The following is an 18496-nucleotide window of genomic DNA, read 5'->3' on the forward strand; positions in this document are numbered from 1 at the left end:
GCGGTCAGCAGTCTGAATAGTTATACATATGCAAATGATATTGCTGCTGCTAGTGTCCAGTTTGAATTTTTTGCTGCGATATTGATATTGCAAATAATATCCTCGTCAATAGATATTGCCGTTGCTATTGTCCAGTTCTTATTTACCTGTTTAGCAACTAAGTTCAAACTTTATCATTAAATTTCAGAGATGAGGAGGTTTTTGGTTGATAGAGCAAGCACTGAAAATGTGAATGGTGTGCAACCGGAAGTAGAAGTGGAGGCACAACCACCTCCTAACATTGCCAATGAATTTAATCCAAATGATATTGAGCGTGATCCAGAAAAGAGGAAACAAATTAGTGAGTATCCTCCTAATATTCAAGATCAAGTGAGAAGAGCATATGTATTGAAGGGTGCAATGCAACCAGATTTGAATAAATTTCCTCGTACTAAATTTGGAAGTTCACGTACATCAAGAGCATTTTCTAAATCTTGGTATAAAAACATCCATGGATTGAATACATCGAGTGGAAGAAGGCAACTTATTGTTTTTATTGCTTTCTCTTTAAGCAACCTGGAAGGGCTGAGCACTTTGGTTATGAAGTATTTACCAAAGAAGGATTTACAGATTGGAAGCATGCATCTAAAGCCTTCAAAGATCATATTGGTGGTCCTGGTAGTAAGCACAACTCTTCCGTCAAGCATTATGATGATTATAGTAATCAAAGACAAAGTGTGGCAAGCAATCTTGCTAGAGCAAGCAAGGAATCAGAAGAAATGTATAAGATCCGCTTGACTTGTTCTGTGAGTTGTTCAAGATATCTCATCGCACAAGGCTTGGCTTTTCGTGGACATGACAAATCCTCTACTTCTCTGAACAAAGGAAACTTTAGAGAGATGATAGATTTAGAAAAAACTAAAAATGAACAAGTGAGAGATGCTTTTGACCGTGGTGCAAGAAATTGCACAATGACATCCGGTGACATTCAAAAGGAGCTTGCAATGTGTTGTGTACATGAAGTTACCAAGAGGATCATGGTAGATCTTGGTGATAAACAATTCTCTGTGCTTATTGACGAATCACGTGATATATCTGTTAAAGAGAAAATGGCGGTGATGTTGAGGTTAGTAATTTCACTTTCTTTCATTATTTGTTTGTCATTTATTTTCTATGTTGTCAACTAACCTTGTTTTTTATATTGGTTTTTGAATGACAAAGGAAAGGTTGTTGAACGATTTATTGCTTTGTACCATGTCAAAGATACTACATCTGAAGCACTAAAGAATGCTCTTTATGGTATTCTTGATCATTATAAGTTATCTATTTCAAGGATATGAGGGCAAGGATATGATGGTGCTTCAAATATGAGAGGCGAGTTTAATGGTTTGCAGAAAAAGATCATAGATGAAAACCCCTTTGCTTTATATGTTCATTGTTATGCTCATCGTTTGCAGTTGGTGGTTGTCTCTGTTGCTAGTAGTTGCTCATCTATTCATGATTTCTTTGAGTATATCTCCTTAATTGTGACCACAACAACTACATCTTGCAAGAGAAGGGATGCATTGGCAGAGGCACAACACCAAGATATTCTGGATAGACTTGAGAGTGGTGACATATGTACAGGAAGGGTCTTGCACCAATTAACTACCCTTGCTAGGCCAGGTGATACTAGATGGGGTTCCCATCATACTACCTTGCTTCGTTTGAATCAAATGTGGTCCTCCGTGTTACAAGTGCTTAGTACGGTTGATGAACATGGACGTGGGCCATCTCAAGCAGCAGGTTTGATAGAAAAAATGGAGAGCTTTAAATTTTCTTTCATTCTAAAACTTATGTTGAAGTTGTTTGGCATCAGAAATGAGCTCTCAAAAGTCTTGCAAAGAAAAGATCTTAATATTGTGCTTGCCATGGAATTAGCGGATGATGTCAAAACTCGGCTGGCAACATTAAGAGAGAGTGGTTGGGATGATTTATTTTGTGATGTTCAAGAATTTTTTGCTGCTAATAGTATTCCAGTGCCAAACATGGATGAAGTAATACCAGTCCGTGGTCACTCAAGGAGAGCAGGGAGGACTATCACTAATCTTCATCATTACCGTGCAGAGATTTTTTATGTTGCTATTGATAAAATTTGCGTGGAGATGGATCACCGCTTCACCGAAGGAGCTAATGGCGTGCTTGATTGCTTCTCATGTCTTGACCCCAATAATTCTTTCTCAAAGTTTAACGTTGATAAGCTTGCGCGTCTTGCTGAAATTTATCATGATGACTTTTCCAGTGATGATCGTGGAATAATTAGAGAGCAGCTTCTCACTTATATAAGTCAAGTGAAAAGGCATGCTTCTTTTTCTACTTGTGATGATGTTCAAAGTTTGGCCGTGAAGATGGTTGAAACTGAGAAACATTTGGTATTTCCATTGGTATACAAACTTATTGAGTTGGCTTTGATATTGCCGGTGTCAACGACATCTGTTGAGAGAGCTTTTTGAGCAATGAAAATTATCAAGACTAAACTGCGTAGCAAGATCAATAATGAGTGGTTCAATGACTTGATGATATGTTACACCGAGAGAGAATTATTCAAGTCAGTTGATGATAAGGATATTATTCAAACATTTACTGCAATGAGGTCTCGAAAAGGGCACTTGCCTCGTAATTTTCTTTAGTGCATTATCGGTATGTTCAATTTGACCATCTATATTCCTTAAGCTTTTGATTTCACATCTCAAAACTAAATTTATTTAATTACAAATCCATTTTTATATTGCACTCCCTTCTAGGCTAATTATATGTCTCTTTTCATTACAGATGGTATGGATAGATTTACTTTTGCTCACAACATGTCGAGTTCGCCTCTATGTAAGGTAGGCTATGTATCTTTTGTTGTCATGTCTCAACTTTATTTGGTCTATGAAGCGTATAATGATATATTAGGTCAGTTTAAAATTAAATTATGTATATTAGTCTTAACTTGGTGGTATACTGCATGTTGTGTATTCAACTAGCCAAATTTTTTTAGATTATACACTTAGGCTTAACTTGCCCAAGCTCCATAAAATTTCTGGCTCCGCCACTGGTTGAAACAAAATCAACATAGCCTCTATGATGTTCGTGTTCATGGTGATTTATATCATGTTCATGCTTGCATTCAATGTTAGTCCTCATTGCATCTTGATGACTGTTGTCGCTCTCTAGTTGGTCGCTTCCTAGTCTTTTGCTAGCCTTCACTTGTACTAAGCGGAATACTGCTTGTGCATCCACTTCCATAAACCCAAAAGTTTTTCCATGAGAGTCCACCATACCTACCTATTTGCGGTATCTACCTGCCGTTCCAAGTAAATTTGCATGTGCCACTCTCTAAACCTTCAAGAAATAATCTGTTTTGCATGCCCGAACCGCTCATGTGGTGACACAGGGCTATTGATATCTTCCATGCTAGGAGTGTTATCCTCGACATGTGTTTATTCATTGTCATTCGCGAGAAAGGGGCCGGTAATTGGAATGCCCAGTTCCACGCTTAAATCAAAAACATAATTGTAAAACAAGACTCCCCCCGGATTGATGTTAGTATGGACAGTACCCGAGGATTCGACTAGCCGTGGAGTGTGATTGATTGGTGGTGGGGGAGTTAAAACTTTACTTTTCTGTTTGGGAACCGCCTATAGCATGAGCAGCATGGAAGATATTGAGAACTCTTGGTCATTGCATTGACAATGAAAGCATGCAACCCAAAATTATTATCTCTGTTTTCAAAGCTTGAGCTCTGGCACCTCTACAAATCAATGCTTCCCTCTGCGAAGGGCATGTCTATTTATTTTCCTATTGAGTCATCCTCCTCTTTTATAAGCACCAATTAGAGAGCACCTCTGTCATTTTTATGCTTTGCTTTTGATTGATATTGAGTATGACTATGACTGGATCTTTGTTGCTATGAATTACAATGTTTAGTCAGCCCTTGATCATTGAAAGTGCTCTGCATTTATGTTTTGCGGTCTCAGAAAAAGCTAGCGAGATACCACCTATTCATATTGCTTTATGCTTGTTTTTATTGAAGTGTTGGTATTTGAAACTCATTATTATTTTCTCGTTAGCTGATTATGCCATTGATATTAGTTTATCGTGAGACCTTTGTGTCACTTGCTTATGTGGTTAACTTGTGATCTTGCTGAAATTCTGGTTATGAGTTAGACGTAGTTGCAACAACAAGATCAAACAGAGTTTGTCAAAGTTTTTCTTTCTCTCTCAGTTTGTCAACTGAGTTGCTTGAGGACAAGCAAGGTTTTAAGCTTGAGGGAGTTGATACGTCTCCATCGTATCTAGTTTTCCAAACTTTTTTGCCCTTGTTTTGGACTCTAATTTGCATGATTTGAATGGAACTAACCTGGACTGATGCTGTTTTCAGCAGAATTGCCTTGGTGTTATTTTTGTGCAGAAATCAAAGTTCTCAGAACGTCCTGAAAATTTACGGGGAACATTTTTGGAAAATATGAAAAATACCTGCGCAAAGATCCACCTGAGGGGGTGGGCCAGTGGGCCACAAGCCCTGCCACCGCCACCCCCTGGTGGCGGTGGGCAAGCTTGTGGGGCCACACGGCTCTCTGCCGCCCCCAATCTCAGCTCTATAAGTTCACTTTTGTCCCAGAAAAAATAAAAAGAGAAGATTTCGTCGCATTTGCGATACGGAGGCACCGCCACAACCTGTTCTTCATCTGGAGGGCAGATCTGGAGTCAGTTTTGGGCTCCGGAGAGGGGAAATCGTTGCCATCGTCATCATCAACCTTCTTCCCTCTCCAATTCCATGAAGCTCTTCATCGTTCGTGAGTAATCTATTCGTAGGCTCGTTGGGCGGTGATGAGTAGGATGAGATCTATCATGTAATCGAGTTAGTTTTGATGGGGATTGATCCCTAGTATCCACTATGTTCTGAGATTGATGTTGCTACTACTTTGCCATGCTTAATGCTTGTCACTAGGGCCCGAGTGCCATGATTTTAGATCTGAAATTATTATGTTGTCACCAATATATGTGTGTTTTAGATCCGATCTTGCAAGTTGTAGTTACCTACTATGTGTTATGATCCGGCAACCCCGGAGTGACAATAACCGGAACCACTCCCGGTGATGACCATAGTTTGAGGAGTTCATGTGTCCACCAAGTGCTAATGCGTTGGTCCGGTTCTTTATGAAAAGGAGAACCTTAATATCCCATAGTTTCCTTTTGGACCCCGCTGCCACGGGAGGGATGGCCAATAGATGTCATGCAAGTTCTTTTCCCTAAGCACGTATGACGACACACGGAATGCATGCCTACATCACATTGACGAACGGGAGCTAGCCACATATCTCTCCGTGTTATAACTGTTGCATGATGAATATCATCCAAACAAAATAACCGACCCATTGCCTACGAGTTTGTCCTACTGCTACTGTTACTTGTCTTGCTCTGCTGCTGTTACTACTGTTGTTGCTGTTGTTACTTGTCTTGCTGTTACTTGCTCTGTTGCTACTTGCTACTGTTGTCACTACTACTGTTCCTTGCCACTGCTATTACTCGTTACACTGCTGCTACCTGCCATAATCTTGATCGTTGGTCGTTGACGGGAACAGACAATTTCCGTCAACGGGGCAACTTGGCGCCATTGATACAATCGTTAGAAATAGTCTGTCGTATCAACAGATCGTTTCTGACACCGTTGTTATCATACTACTTTGATGTTACTACTTTGCTTGCAGATACTAATCTTTCAGGTGCGGTTGAATCAGACAAATTCAGCTGCTAATACTCAAGAGTATTCTCTCACCTCCTATAGGCGAATCAACAAATTTGGATCGAATACTCTACCCTCGAAAACTGCTGCAAACCCACGCGCTGGTGGGCCGTCAACAACATTCTTCTAGTTTCATTGTCGGGGGGTGCTAGTAGCATTCTTCTGGTGCCGTTGCAGGGGAAGGTTTGTTGCCACAAAATCAGCATTAGTCTAGCTATTGCCACAGAGTGCCAGTCACTTGGGTCCTTGCTTAAGTCCATATAAAGACTTCAGCAACTTGCACGCTTTTCCTTCCTGACCATCTACTATAAACCCATCTGGTTGTTCCATGTAAATTTCCTCATCCAACTCTCCATTTAGGAAATAAGTCTTAACATCCATTTGATGAACGAGAAGACCATGTGAGGCAGCTAGTGAAAGTAGTACTCGAATAGTGGTTAGTCGAGCCACATGTGAGTAAGTATCAAAGAAGTCTTCACCTTCCTTTTGGGTATAACCCTTGGCTATGAGTCGTGCCTTGTACTTCTCGATAGTACCATCAGGCCTAAGCTTCTTCTTGAATACCCATTTGCATCCTATAGGTTTACACCCATAAGGACGATCAATTATCTCGCAAGTTTCATTTGCCAAGATGGAATCTATCTCACTATGAACTGCTTCCTTCCAGTAGTCGGCATCTTCAGATGCATAGGCTTCTGAAATAGAACTGAGAGTGTCATGTATGAGTTACACAAGAAAGTCATCACCAAAGGACTTTGCGGTCCTCTGTCTCTTGCTCCTGGTAGGAACTTCACTGTTCTCCTCCATAGGATTTTCAAAGTTTTCCATCGAAATGGTGGGTTCAGTAATTGTAACTAATTCATGACTCGACGAACTAGGCATCTCCTGATTAGATGAGGTAGCCATATCTTTCATGGGAAAGATATCTTCCAAGAAAGTCGCATCATTCGATTCCATGATTGTACCGACATGCATGTCAGATACCTCAGATTTTACAACCAAGAATCTATATCCAATGCTATGAAAAACATATCCCAGGAAAACACAGTCCACAATTTTTGGTCCTAGCTTGCGCTTCTTTGGAATTGGCACATTGAATTTTGCCATGTTGGGGAACGTTGCATGGGAAACAAAAAATTTCCTACGCGCACGAAAACCTATCATGCTGATGTTCATCTACGAGGGGGATTTCAGATCTACATAACCTTGTAGATTGCACAGCAGAAGCGTTAATAAACGCGGTTGATGTAGTGGAACGTCCTCACGTCCCTCGATCCGCCCCGCGAACCGTCCCGCGATCCGTCCCACGATCCACTCCGATCTAGTATCGAACGGACGACACCTCCGCGTTCAGCACACGTACAGCTCGACGATGATCTCGGCCTTCTTGATCCAGCAAGAGAGACGGAGAGGTAGATGAGTTTTCCGGTAGCGTGACGGCGCTCCGGAGGTTGGTGGCGATCTAATCTCAGCAGGGCTCCGCCCGAGCTCCGCAGAAACGCGATCTAGAGGAAAAACCGTGGAGGTATGTGGTCGGGCTGCTGTGGCAAAGTTGTCTCAAATCAGCCATAAAACCTCCATATATATAGGTGGGAGGGGAGGGGCCTTGCCTTGGGCCTCAAGGATCCCCAAGGGGTTCGGCCGAACCAAGGGGGAGAGTCCTCCCCTTCCAATCCTAGTCCAACTAGGATTGGAAGATGGAGTCCTTCTCCACTTTCCCACTTCCCCCTTTTTTTTCTTTTCTCTTTGATTTTTCTTTCTCCTGCGCATAGGGCTTCTTGGGCTGTCCCACCAGCCCACTAAGGGCTGGTGTGGCACCCCTAAGGCATATGGGCTTCCCCCAGGTGGGCTTGCCCCCCCCCCCCCCGATGAACATCCGGAACCCATTCGTCATTCCCGGTACATTCCCGGTAACTCCGAAAACCTTCCGGTAATCAAATGAGGTCATCCTATATATCAATCTTCGTCTCCGGACCATTCCGGAAACCCTCCTGACATCTGTGATCTCATCCGGGACTCCGAACAACATTCGGTAACCAACCATATAACTCAAATACGCATAAAACAACATTGAACCTTAAGTGTGCACACCCTGCGGGTTCGAGAACTATGTAGACATGACCCGAGGGACTCCTCGGTCAATATCCAATAGCGGGACCTGGATGCCCATATTGGATCCTATATATTCTACGAGGATCTTATTGTTTGAACCTCAGTGCCAAGGATTCATATAATCCCGTATGTCATTCCCTTTGTCCTTCGGTATGTTACTTGCCCGAGATTCGATCGTCGGTATCTGCATACCTATTTCAATCTCGTTTACCGGAAAGTCTCTTTACTCATTCCGTAATACAAGATCCCACAACTTACACTAAGTCACATTGCTTGCAAGGCTTGTGTGTGATGTTGTATTACCGAGTGGGCCCCGAGATACCTCTCTGTCACACGGAGTGACAAATCCCAGTCTTGATCCATACTAACTCAAAGAACACCTTCGGAGATACCTGTAGAGCATCTTTATAGACACCCAGTTACGTTGTGACATTTGATACACACAAGGTATTCCTCCGGTGCCAGTGAGTTATATGATCTCATGGTCATAGGAACAAATACTTGACACGCAGAAAAACAGTAGGAACAAAATGACACGATCAACATGCTACGTTCATTAGTTTGGGTCTAGTCCATCACATGATTCTCCTAATGATGTGATCCCATTATCAAGTGACAACACTTGCCTATGGTCAGGAAACCTTGACCATCTTTGATCAACGAGCTAGTCAACTAGAGGCTTACTAGGGACAGTGTTTTGTCTATGTATCCACACAAGTATTGTGTTTCCAATCAATACAATTATAGCATGGATAATAAACGATTATCATGAACAAAGAAATATAATAATAACTAATTTATTATTGCCTCTAGGGCATATTTCCAACAGTCTCCCACTTGCATTAGAGTCAATAATCTAGTTCACATCACCATGTGATTCTAACGAATCCAACACCCATATAGTTTTGGGGTCTGATCACGTCTTGCTCGTGAGAGAGGTTTTAGTCAGCGGTTCTGAAAACTTTCAGATCTGTGTGTTCTTTACAAATCTTTATGTCATCTTATAGATGCTGCTACTACGTGCTATTTGGAAATACTCCAAATATCTACTCTACTATACGAATCTGTTTCACTACTCATAGTTATTCGGATTAGTGTAAAGCTTGCATCGATGTAACCCTTTACGGCGAACTCTTTTAACCACCTCCATAATCGAGAAAAATCCCTTAGTCCATTAGTTACTAAGGATAACTTTGACTGCTATTTGGTGATTCAATCCTGGATCACTCTCTGTACCTCTTAACAGACTTGAGGCAAGGCACACATCAGGTGCGGTACTCAGCATGGCATACTTTAGAGTCTACGGCTAAGGCATAGAAGACGACCTTCGTCTATTCTCTTTATTCTGTCGTGGTCGGGTTTTGAGTCTTACTCAAATTCACACCTTACAACACAGTCAAGAACTCCTTCTTTGCTGATCTATTTTGAACTCCTTCAAAAACTTGTCAAGGCATGCATCTTGTTGAAACTTCTATTAAGCGTTTCGATCTATCTCCATAGATCTTGATGCTTAACGTTCAAGTAGCTCAATCCAGGTATTCCTTTGAAAAACTCCTTTCAAACAACCTTTTATGCTTTACAGAAATTCTACATTACTTCTGATCCACAATATGTCAACCACATATACTTATGAGAAATTCTATAGTGCTCCCACTCATTTCTTTGGAAATACAAGTTTCTCATAAACCTTGTACAAACCCAAAATCTTTGATCATCTCATCAAAGTGTATTTTCCAACTCTGAGATGCTTGCACCAGTCCATTGAAGGATCGCTGGAGCTTGCATACTTGTTAGTATCCTTAGGATCGACAAAACATTCTGATTGTATCTCATACAATCTTTCCTCAAGGAAACCGTCGAGGAAACAATGTTTTTGACTTCCTATGTGCAATATTTCACAAGTAATGCAGCAACTACTAACATAATTCCAACAGACTTTTTAGCATCGCTATGAGTGAGAAAATCACATCATAGTCAACTCTTTGATCTTGTCGAAATCATCTTTGCGACAAGTCGAGCTTTTCTTAATAGTGACTTATCACCATCATCGTCTGTCTTCCTTTTAAAGATCCATCTTTACTTAGTAGTCTTACTACCATCAAGCAGTTCTTCCAAAGTCTACACTTTGTTCTCACACATGGATTCTCTCTCGGATTGCATGGCCTCCAGCCATCTGTCGGAATCCGGGCCCACCATTGCTTCTCCATAACTCGTAGGTTCATTGTTGCTCAACAACATGACCTCCAAGACAGGGTTACCGTACCACTCTGTAGCAGTACGCGACCTTTGTCGACCTACGAGGTTTGTAGTAACTTGATCCGAAGCTCTAATGATCACTATCATTAGCTTCCACTTCAATTGGTGTAGGCGCCACAGGAACAACTTCCTGCACCCTGCTACACACTGGTTGAAGTGACGGTTCAATAACCTCATCAAGTTCCACCACTCTCCCACTCAACTCTTTCGAGAGAAACCTTTCCTCGAGAAATGATCCGTTTCTAGAAACAAACACTTTGCTTCTGGATCTGAGATAGGAGATGTATCCGACTGTTTTGGGTATCCTATGAAGATGCTTTCATCCGCTTTGGGTTCGAGCTTATCAGACTGAAACCTTTTTCACATAAGCATCGCATCCCCAAACTTTCAAGAAACGACAGCTTAGATTTCTCTAAACCTGAGTCTATACTGTGTCATCTCAACAGAAATACGCGGTGCCTTATTTAAAGTGAATGCGGTTGTCTCTAATGCATAACCCATAATCGATAGTGGTAATTCGATAAGAGACATCATAGTATGCACCATATCAAATAGGACGTGGGTATGACGTTCACACACATCACCACACTATGGTGTTCCAGGTGGCATGAACTGTGAAACAATTTCCACATTGTCTTAACTACGTACCAAAACTCGTAACTCAGATATTCATCTCTATGATCATATCGTAGATAGTTTATCCTCTTGTTACGATGAACTTCACTCTGAAACAGAATTGAACTTTTCAATATTTCAGACTTTGTGATTCATCAAGTAAATACTCATGTATCTACTCAAATCGTGAGTGAAGTAAGTACATAACGATATCCACTGCGTGCCTTACCACTCATTGGACTGCACACATCAAAAATGCATTACTCCCAACAAGTTACTCTCTTGTTTCATGTGGCATGTTTTGCATGTCTCAACTGATTCAAAATCAAGTGAGTCCAAACGATCCATCTCTATGGAGTTTCTTCATGCATTTATACCAACATGTATGGTTTGCATGTCTCAAACGTTTCAAAAATGAGTGAGTACAAAGATCCATCAGCATGGAGCTTCTACATGCATTTTATACCAGCATGACTCAAGTGGCAGTGCCACAACTAAGTGGTACTATCATTATTACTTTGTATCTTTTGGCACTAATATTATGAACATGTGTAACACTATGATCGAGATTCAATAAACCATTGAGGGTAATTATTCAAGCAAATAGAACAACTATTATTCTCTTTAGATGAATAATCGTATTGCAATAAACACGATCCAATCATGTTCATGCTCAACGCAAACACCAAATAACAATTATTTAGGTTTTACCACCAATCCCGATGATAGAGGGAACGTGCGACGTTTGATCACATCAACATTGGAAACACTTCCAACACTTATCGTCACCTCGCCTTTAGCTAGTCTTTGTTTACACTATAGATTTCATTTCGTGTTACTAATCACTTAGCAACCGAATCGGTATCCAATACCCTCGCGCTACTAGGAGTACTAGTAAAGTACACATCAACATCATGTATATCAAATATACTTATTTCGACTTTGCGAGCCTTCTTATCTACCAAGCATCTAGGGTAGCTCCGCCTCAGTGACCGTTCCCCTCATAATAGAAGCACTTAGTCTCGGGTTTGGGTTTAATCTTGGGTCTCTTCATTAGTGCAGCAACTGTTTTGCCGTTTCACGAAGTATCCCTTTTAGCCCTTGCCTCTCTTGAAACTTAGTGGTTTTACTAACCATCAACTATTGATGCTCCTTCTTGATTTCTACTTTCGCAGTGTCAAACATTGCGAATCGCTCAAGGATCATCGTATCTATCCTTGATATGTTATAGTTCATCACGAAGCTCTCTCAGCTTGGTGGCAGTGACTTTGGAGAACCATCACTATCTCATCTGGAAGATCAACTCCCACTTGATTTAAGCGATTGTCGTCCTCAGACAATCTGAGCATACGCTCAACAATTGAGCTTTTCTCCTTTACTTCGTGGACAAAGAATCTCATCGGAGGTCTCATACCTCTTAACAAGGGCACAAGCATGAAATCGCTATTTCATCTCTTTAGAACATCTCTTATGTTCCGTGACGTTTCAAAACGTCTTCGGCGCCTTGCTTCTAAGCCATTAAGTATTTTGCACCAAACTATCGCGTAGTCATCAGGAACGTGTATGTCGGATGTTCACAATATCCACAGACGACGCTCGAGGTGCAGCACTCCGAGTGGTGCATTAAGGACATAAGCCTTCTGCGCAGCAACGAGGACAATCCTCAGTTTTTACATACTCAGTCCGCAAAGTTTGCTACTATCAACTTTCAACTAAATTTTCTCTAGGAACATATAAAAATAGTAGAGCTATAGCGCAAGCTAGATCGTAATTCGCAAAGACCATTAGACTATGTTCATGACAATTAGTTCAATTTATCATATTACTTAAGAACTCCCACTCAAAAAGTACATCTCTCTAGTCATTTGAGTGGTACATGATCCAAATCCACTATCTCAAGTCCGAGCATCACGTGAGTCGAGAATAGTTTCAGTGGTAAGCATCTCTATGCTAATCATATCAACTATACGATTCATGCTCGACCTTTCGGTCTCATGTGTTCCGAGGCCATGTTTGCACATGCTAGGCTCATCAAGCTTAACCCGAGTATTCCGCGTGTGCAACTGTTTTGCACCCGTTGTATGTGAACGTTGAGTCTATCACACCCGATCATCACGTGGTGTCTCGAAACGACGAACTGTCGCAACGGTGCACAGTCGGGGAGAACACAATTTCGTCTTGAAATTTAAGTGAGAGATCACCTCATAATGCTACCGTCGTTCTAAGCAAGATAAGGTGCATAAAAGGATTAACATCACATGCAATTCATAAGTGACATGATATGGCCATCATCACGTGCTTCTTGATCTCCATCACCAAAGCACCGACACGGTCTTCTTTGTCACCGACGCCACACCATGATCTCCATCAACGTGTCGCCATCGGGTTGTCGTGCTACTCATGCTATTACTACTAAAGCTACATCCTAGCAATATAGTAAACGCATCTGCAAGCACAAACGTTAGTTTAAAGACAACCCTATGGCTCATGCCGGTTGCCGTACCATCGACGTGCAAGTCGATATTAACTATTACAACATGATCATCTCATACATCCAATATATCACATCACATCGTTGGCCATATCACATCACAAGCATACCCTGCAAAAACAAGTTAGACATCCTCTAATTGTTGTTGCATGTTTTACGTGGTGACCATGGGTATCTAGTAGGATCGCATCTTACTTACGCAAACACCACAACGGAGATATATGAATTGCTATTTAACCTCATCCAAGGACCTCCTCGGTCAAATCCGATTCAACTATAGTTGGAGAAACCGACACTCGCCAGTCATCTTTGAGCAACGGAGTTACTCGTAGCGATGAAACCAGTCTCTCGTAAGCGTACGAGTAATGTCGCTCCGAGCCGCTTCGATCCAACAATACTGCGGAATCAAGAAAAGACTAAGGAGGGCAGCAAATCGCACATCACCGCCCACAAAAATTTTTGTGTTCTACTCGAGAAGACATCTACGCATGAACCTAGCTCATGATGCCACTGTTGGGGAACGTCGCATGGGAAACAAAAAAATTCCTACGCGCACGAAAACCTATCATGGTGATGTTCATCTACGAGGGGGATTTCAGATCTACATACCCTTGTAGATCGCACACCAGAAGTGTTAATAAACGTGGTTGATGTAGTGGAACGTCCTCACGTCCCTCGATCCGCCCCGCGAACCGTCCCACGAACCGTCCCGCGATCCGTCCCGCGATCCGCTCCGATCTAGTGCCGAACGGACGACACCTCCGCGTTCAGCACACGTAGAGCTCGACGATGATCTCGGCCTTCTTGATCCAGCAAGAGAGACGGAGAGGTAGATGAGTTCTCCGGCAGCGTGACGGTGCTCCGGAGGTTGGTGGTGATCTAATCTCAGCAAGGCTCCACCCGAGCTCCAAAGAAACGCGATCTAGAGGAAAAACCGTGGAGGTATGTGGTCGGGCTGCCGTGGCAAAGTTGTCTCAAATAAGCCCTAAAACCTCCGTATATATAAGTGGGAGGGGAGGGGCCTTTCCTTGGGGCTCAAGGAGCCCCAAGGGGTTCGGCCGAACCAAGGGGGAGAGTCCTCCCCTTCCAATCCTACTCCAACTAGGATTGGAAGGTGGAGTCCTTCTCCACTTTCCCACTTCCCCCTTTTTTTTCTCTTTGATTTTTCTTTCTCCTACGCATAGGGCTTCTTGGGCTGTCCCACCAGCCCACTAAGGGCTGGTGTGGCACCCCTAAGGCCTATGGGCTTCCCCCGGGTGGGCTTGCCCCCCCCCCCCGGTGAACATCCGGAACCCATTCGTCATTCCTGGTACATTCCCGGTAACTCCGAAAACCTTCCGGTAATCAAATGAGGTCATCCTATATATCAATCTTCGTCTCCAGACCATTTCTGAAACCCTCGTGACGTCCGTGATCTCATCCGAGACTCCGAACAACATTCGGTAACCAACCATATAACTCAAATACGCATAAAACAACGTTGAACCTTAAGTGTGCAGACCTTGCGGGTTCGAGAACTATGTAGACATGACCCGAGGGACTCCTCGGTCAATATCCAATAGCGGGACCTAGATGCCCATATTGGATCCTACATATTCTACGAGGATCTTATCGTTTGAACCTCAGTGCCAAGGATTCATATAATCCCGTATGTCATTCCTTTTGTCCTTCGGTATGTTACTTGCCCGAGATTCGATCGTCAGTATCCGCATACCTATTTCAATCTCGTTTACCGGCAAGTCTCTTTACTCGTTCCGTAATACAAGATCCCGCAACTTACACTATGTCACATTGCTTGCAAGGCTTGTGTGTGATGTTGTATTACCGAGTGGGCCCCGAGATACCTCTCCGTCACACGGAGTGACAAATCCGAGTCTTGATCCATACTAACTCAACGGACACCTTCGGAGATACCTGTAGAGCATCTTTATAGCCACCCAGTTACGTTGTGACGTTTGATACACACAAGGTATTCCTCCGGTGCCAGTGAGTTATATGATCTCATGGTCAGGAAACCTTGACCATCTTTGATCAACGAGCTAGTCAACTAGAGGCTTACTAGGGACAGTGTTTTGTCTATGTATCCACACAAGTATTGTGTTTCCAATCAATACAATTATAGCATGGATAATAAACGATTATCATGAACAAAGAAATATAATAATAACTAATTTATTATTGCCTCTAGGGCATATTTCCAACACGCCAAACAACCCCACGTTCGTAGATAAGAGAGTTTTAACCTTTTCTTCTCCCATTCCTCGAATGGAGTTATCTCTTTGTTCTTTGTGGGAACTCGGTTTAGGACATGACATGCAGTCAATATCGCATGCCCCCACCATGCCTTGGAGAGACCCGATGTGTCTAACATGGTGTTAACCAAATTAGTTAGAGTATGGTTCTTTCTTTTGGATACCCCGTTTGACTGAGGTGAATAGGGAGGTGTCCTCTCATGGATTATACCATGTTCCGCACAGAAAAAATCACATTCATTTGAGGAATACTCTCCACCATGATCGGACCTAAGCTTCTTGATCTTCCGATCAAGTTGGTTTTCAGCTTCAACTTTATAGATCTTGAAATAGTTCAAAGCCTCGTCCTTAGACTTCAGAACATACACTTGGCAGTATCTAGTGGAGTCATCAATTAACGTCATGAAATATTTCTTTCCACCTTTTGTCAAAATGCCATTCATTTCACATAGATCTGAATGTATGAGCTCTAGTGGTGCAAGGTTTCTCGTTTCGGCAGTCGTGTGAGACTTACGAGGCTGCTTGGCTTGCACATAAACTTGACACTTAGATCCCTTGACGGTGGTGAAACTAGGGATTAAGTATGGCTAGTCGCGACATGCAACCAAAATTAACATGACAGAGACGTGAATGCCACACATTTGATTCACTATTGTTGCAAACATGATTAACAACTTTATTGCAAACATTTGCCAAGGATAAACGGAACAGGCCTCCAGACTCATAGCCTTTACCAACAAAAGTTCCATACTTGGATATTACAAATTTATTCGACTCAAAGACAAGTTTGTTGCCATCTCTACACATAAGAGATATGCTAACAAGATTTTTATTGATGGAGGGGACATAATGCACGTTCTTCAGCCGCACGACATTCCCCAAAGTAAACTTCAGATCGACCGCGCCAACACCACGAACAGAAGCACTTGAACCGTTGCCCATCAGCACAGTGGAAGTCCCCGCAATGTGATAAGACGAAAACATGGAAATATCACCGCATACATGCACATTAGCACCCGTGTCAATCAACCAATTGGGAAAATGACATACTAAAAGGATAGTGGGAAATATACCATACCCAACATCCTCCACGTTGTTGTCACCAAAGACAACATTAGCGGTCTTGCCGCCTTTCCCATGTTGACGCTTGTCATAACGGTGAGGGTAGTTAGGTGCCCAATGATCAGGATCTCCACACAACATGACAAACACCTTTCTTCTTGTCATTCTTCTTCTTGAAGTTGGTGTGTTGTACAACCTTGTTCTTCCCATCAAACTTTGCTTTACCATCAAACTTGCCCTTGTTCTTGAAATTGTGGGGCTGGAAGTTTTTCTTCTATACCACATTGGCACTAGATCGTCCCTCAATACCTCGAGCACGTGTGTCTTTTGCTCTCGCCTTTTCTTCCAGTACCAATGAGATCCGGAACGGAAAAATCCTGCCTCTTATGCTTCAGTAAGGTAGCAAAGTTCCTCCACGAATGAGGAAGTTTAGTGATTATGCCTCTCGCAACAAACTTGTTTGGTAGCATGCAATTGAAGTGCTCAAGTTCTCTAGCAAATGGCTGTATCTCATGAGCTTTCTCAGCCATGGAGCGCTCTTCAGTCATCCTGTAGTCATAGAATTATTCCATGATGTACAACTCAATGCCAGCATCCGAGACCCCAAACTTGGCCTCGAGTGCATTCCACATATCTTTTCCATTATCAATTGACGCATAAGCATCAACTATGTTCTCACCAAGAACACTCAAGAGAGCAGCCTTAAACAAGGTATCCATTTTCTGAAAAGCTAGTTCCCGTTGAGCATCATGATCTCCTTCAGGTTTGCCAAGAGTGGCGTCATAGCAGCTCATGGTTTGAAACCATACAACAACTCTCACGCGCCACCTCTTATAGTGGATACCCTCAAACATAGGAGGTCTCATGGAAGCAGCAAAACCACTTGGGGTAAATTGCCTATAATAAGGTTTTTGGATTGTTGGAAAAAAGAGCGATTTGCCAAGTGATTTTACTAGCAGAAATAATAGATAAACCACGACTACCATAGCAAACATATGATAGGCCATGCAATTATAGAGAAAACATGGAAGTTGCATTTGAAAGGATGAACATGAACACAACATATCCAGAAAAGAAACTACAACTAGAAGTTGATGTATGAACTCAAACAAGAAGAATACGAGAACGTACTGAGTTGCAGCTGCAGCAGAAGTGGTGTTGGTGTTGTCGTTGGACATGTTGTCGAAGAGGTGGTCGATGTCAGGGAAGAAGTCCTCGTCCGGGAAGAGGTTGTCGGTTTCCATGATGAAAGCCAGTAGTCGCGCGGAGCGCTCCCAAAAAACCTTATCGCCCTTCTCCCGTACATGACCCAAAGTGACGGAGTTTCAAAGGCCTATTGTCCCGACCTATGATGCATGCCGCAAGCCGGGATGGGAAAGAACGTAGCAGCATCACAGAGTCTGGAACCGGTGGCGAGAGGAAGTTCTGATTCGTATCTCTGGAGAGGAGAGACCTCTCTTTTATAGGCGCAAGAGAAGGAGGCGAGAGGCGAGCGACTGGAGCCGAAGAGAACGAGGGAGACGAAACGAACAGACAACAACCGAAGGGTGCAGCGTTCGTGTTCAATATCCACTACAACAAAACGTTCAGCTTTCGAGTGACCTTTCATATACTAGTCGTGTGTGGCAAAAATTTAGTTCGGCTCGGCTCATTCCCACAACCCGCGGCACGGCGGGACGAGGCGAGGCGGGCGGTGGAGGAGGAACGCGCGTGTATGTCTCTCTTGTTCTCATGCTCATACAGACCTGGCCAAACGGGCCGGCACGGCATGACACGGTCCGTGCTAATCGGACCTTGCACGACACGGCCCGCCCAGGCACGTTTATTAGTCGGGCCGTGCCGTGCCGGCCCGTGGGCTGCGCCTCTAGGCCCAGGCACGACCCGATTGTTAAACGGGCCGACATGTTGGCCCGATTAGCACGTTGGGCCGCATTTTTAGCCTTATGGGCTTATTTTTGG

General features: G+C 42.9%; 1 pseudogene; it reads left to right on the forward strand.

Moving 5' to 3' along the window:
* The first annotated feature begins 1778 nt into the window (after positions 1-1778).
* LOC123396580 lies at positions 1779-2648 on the forward strand (annotated as a pseudogene).
* Positions 2649-18496: the final 15848 nt, after the last annotated feature.

This window comes from Hordeum vulgare, chromosome 5H (assembly GCF_904849725.1).
Source record: "Hordeum vulgare subsp. vulgare chromosome 5H, MorexV3_pseudomolecules_assembly, whole genome shotgun sequence".
NCBI lineage: Eukaryota > Viridiplantae > Streptophyta > Magnoliopsida > Poales > Poaceae > Hordeum > Hordeum vulgare.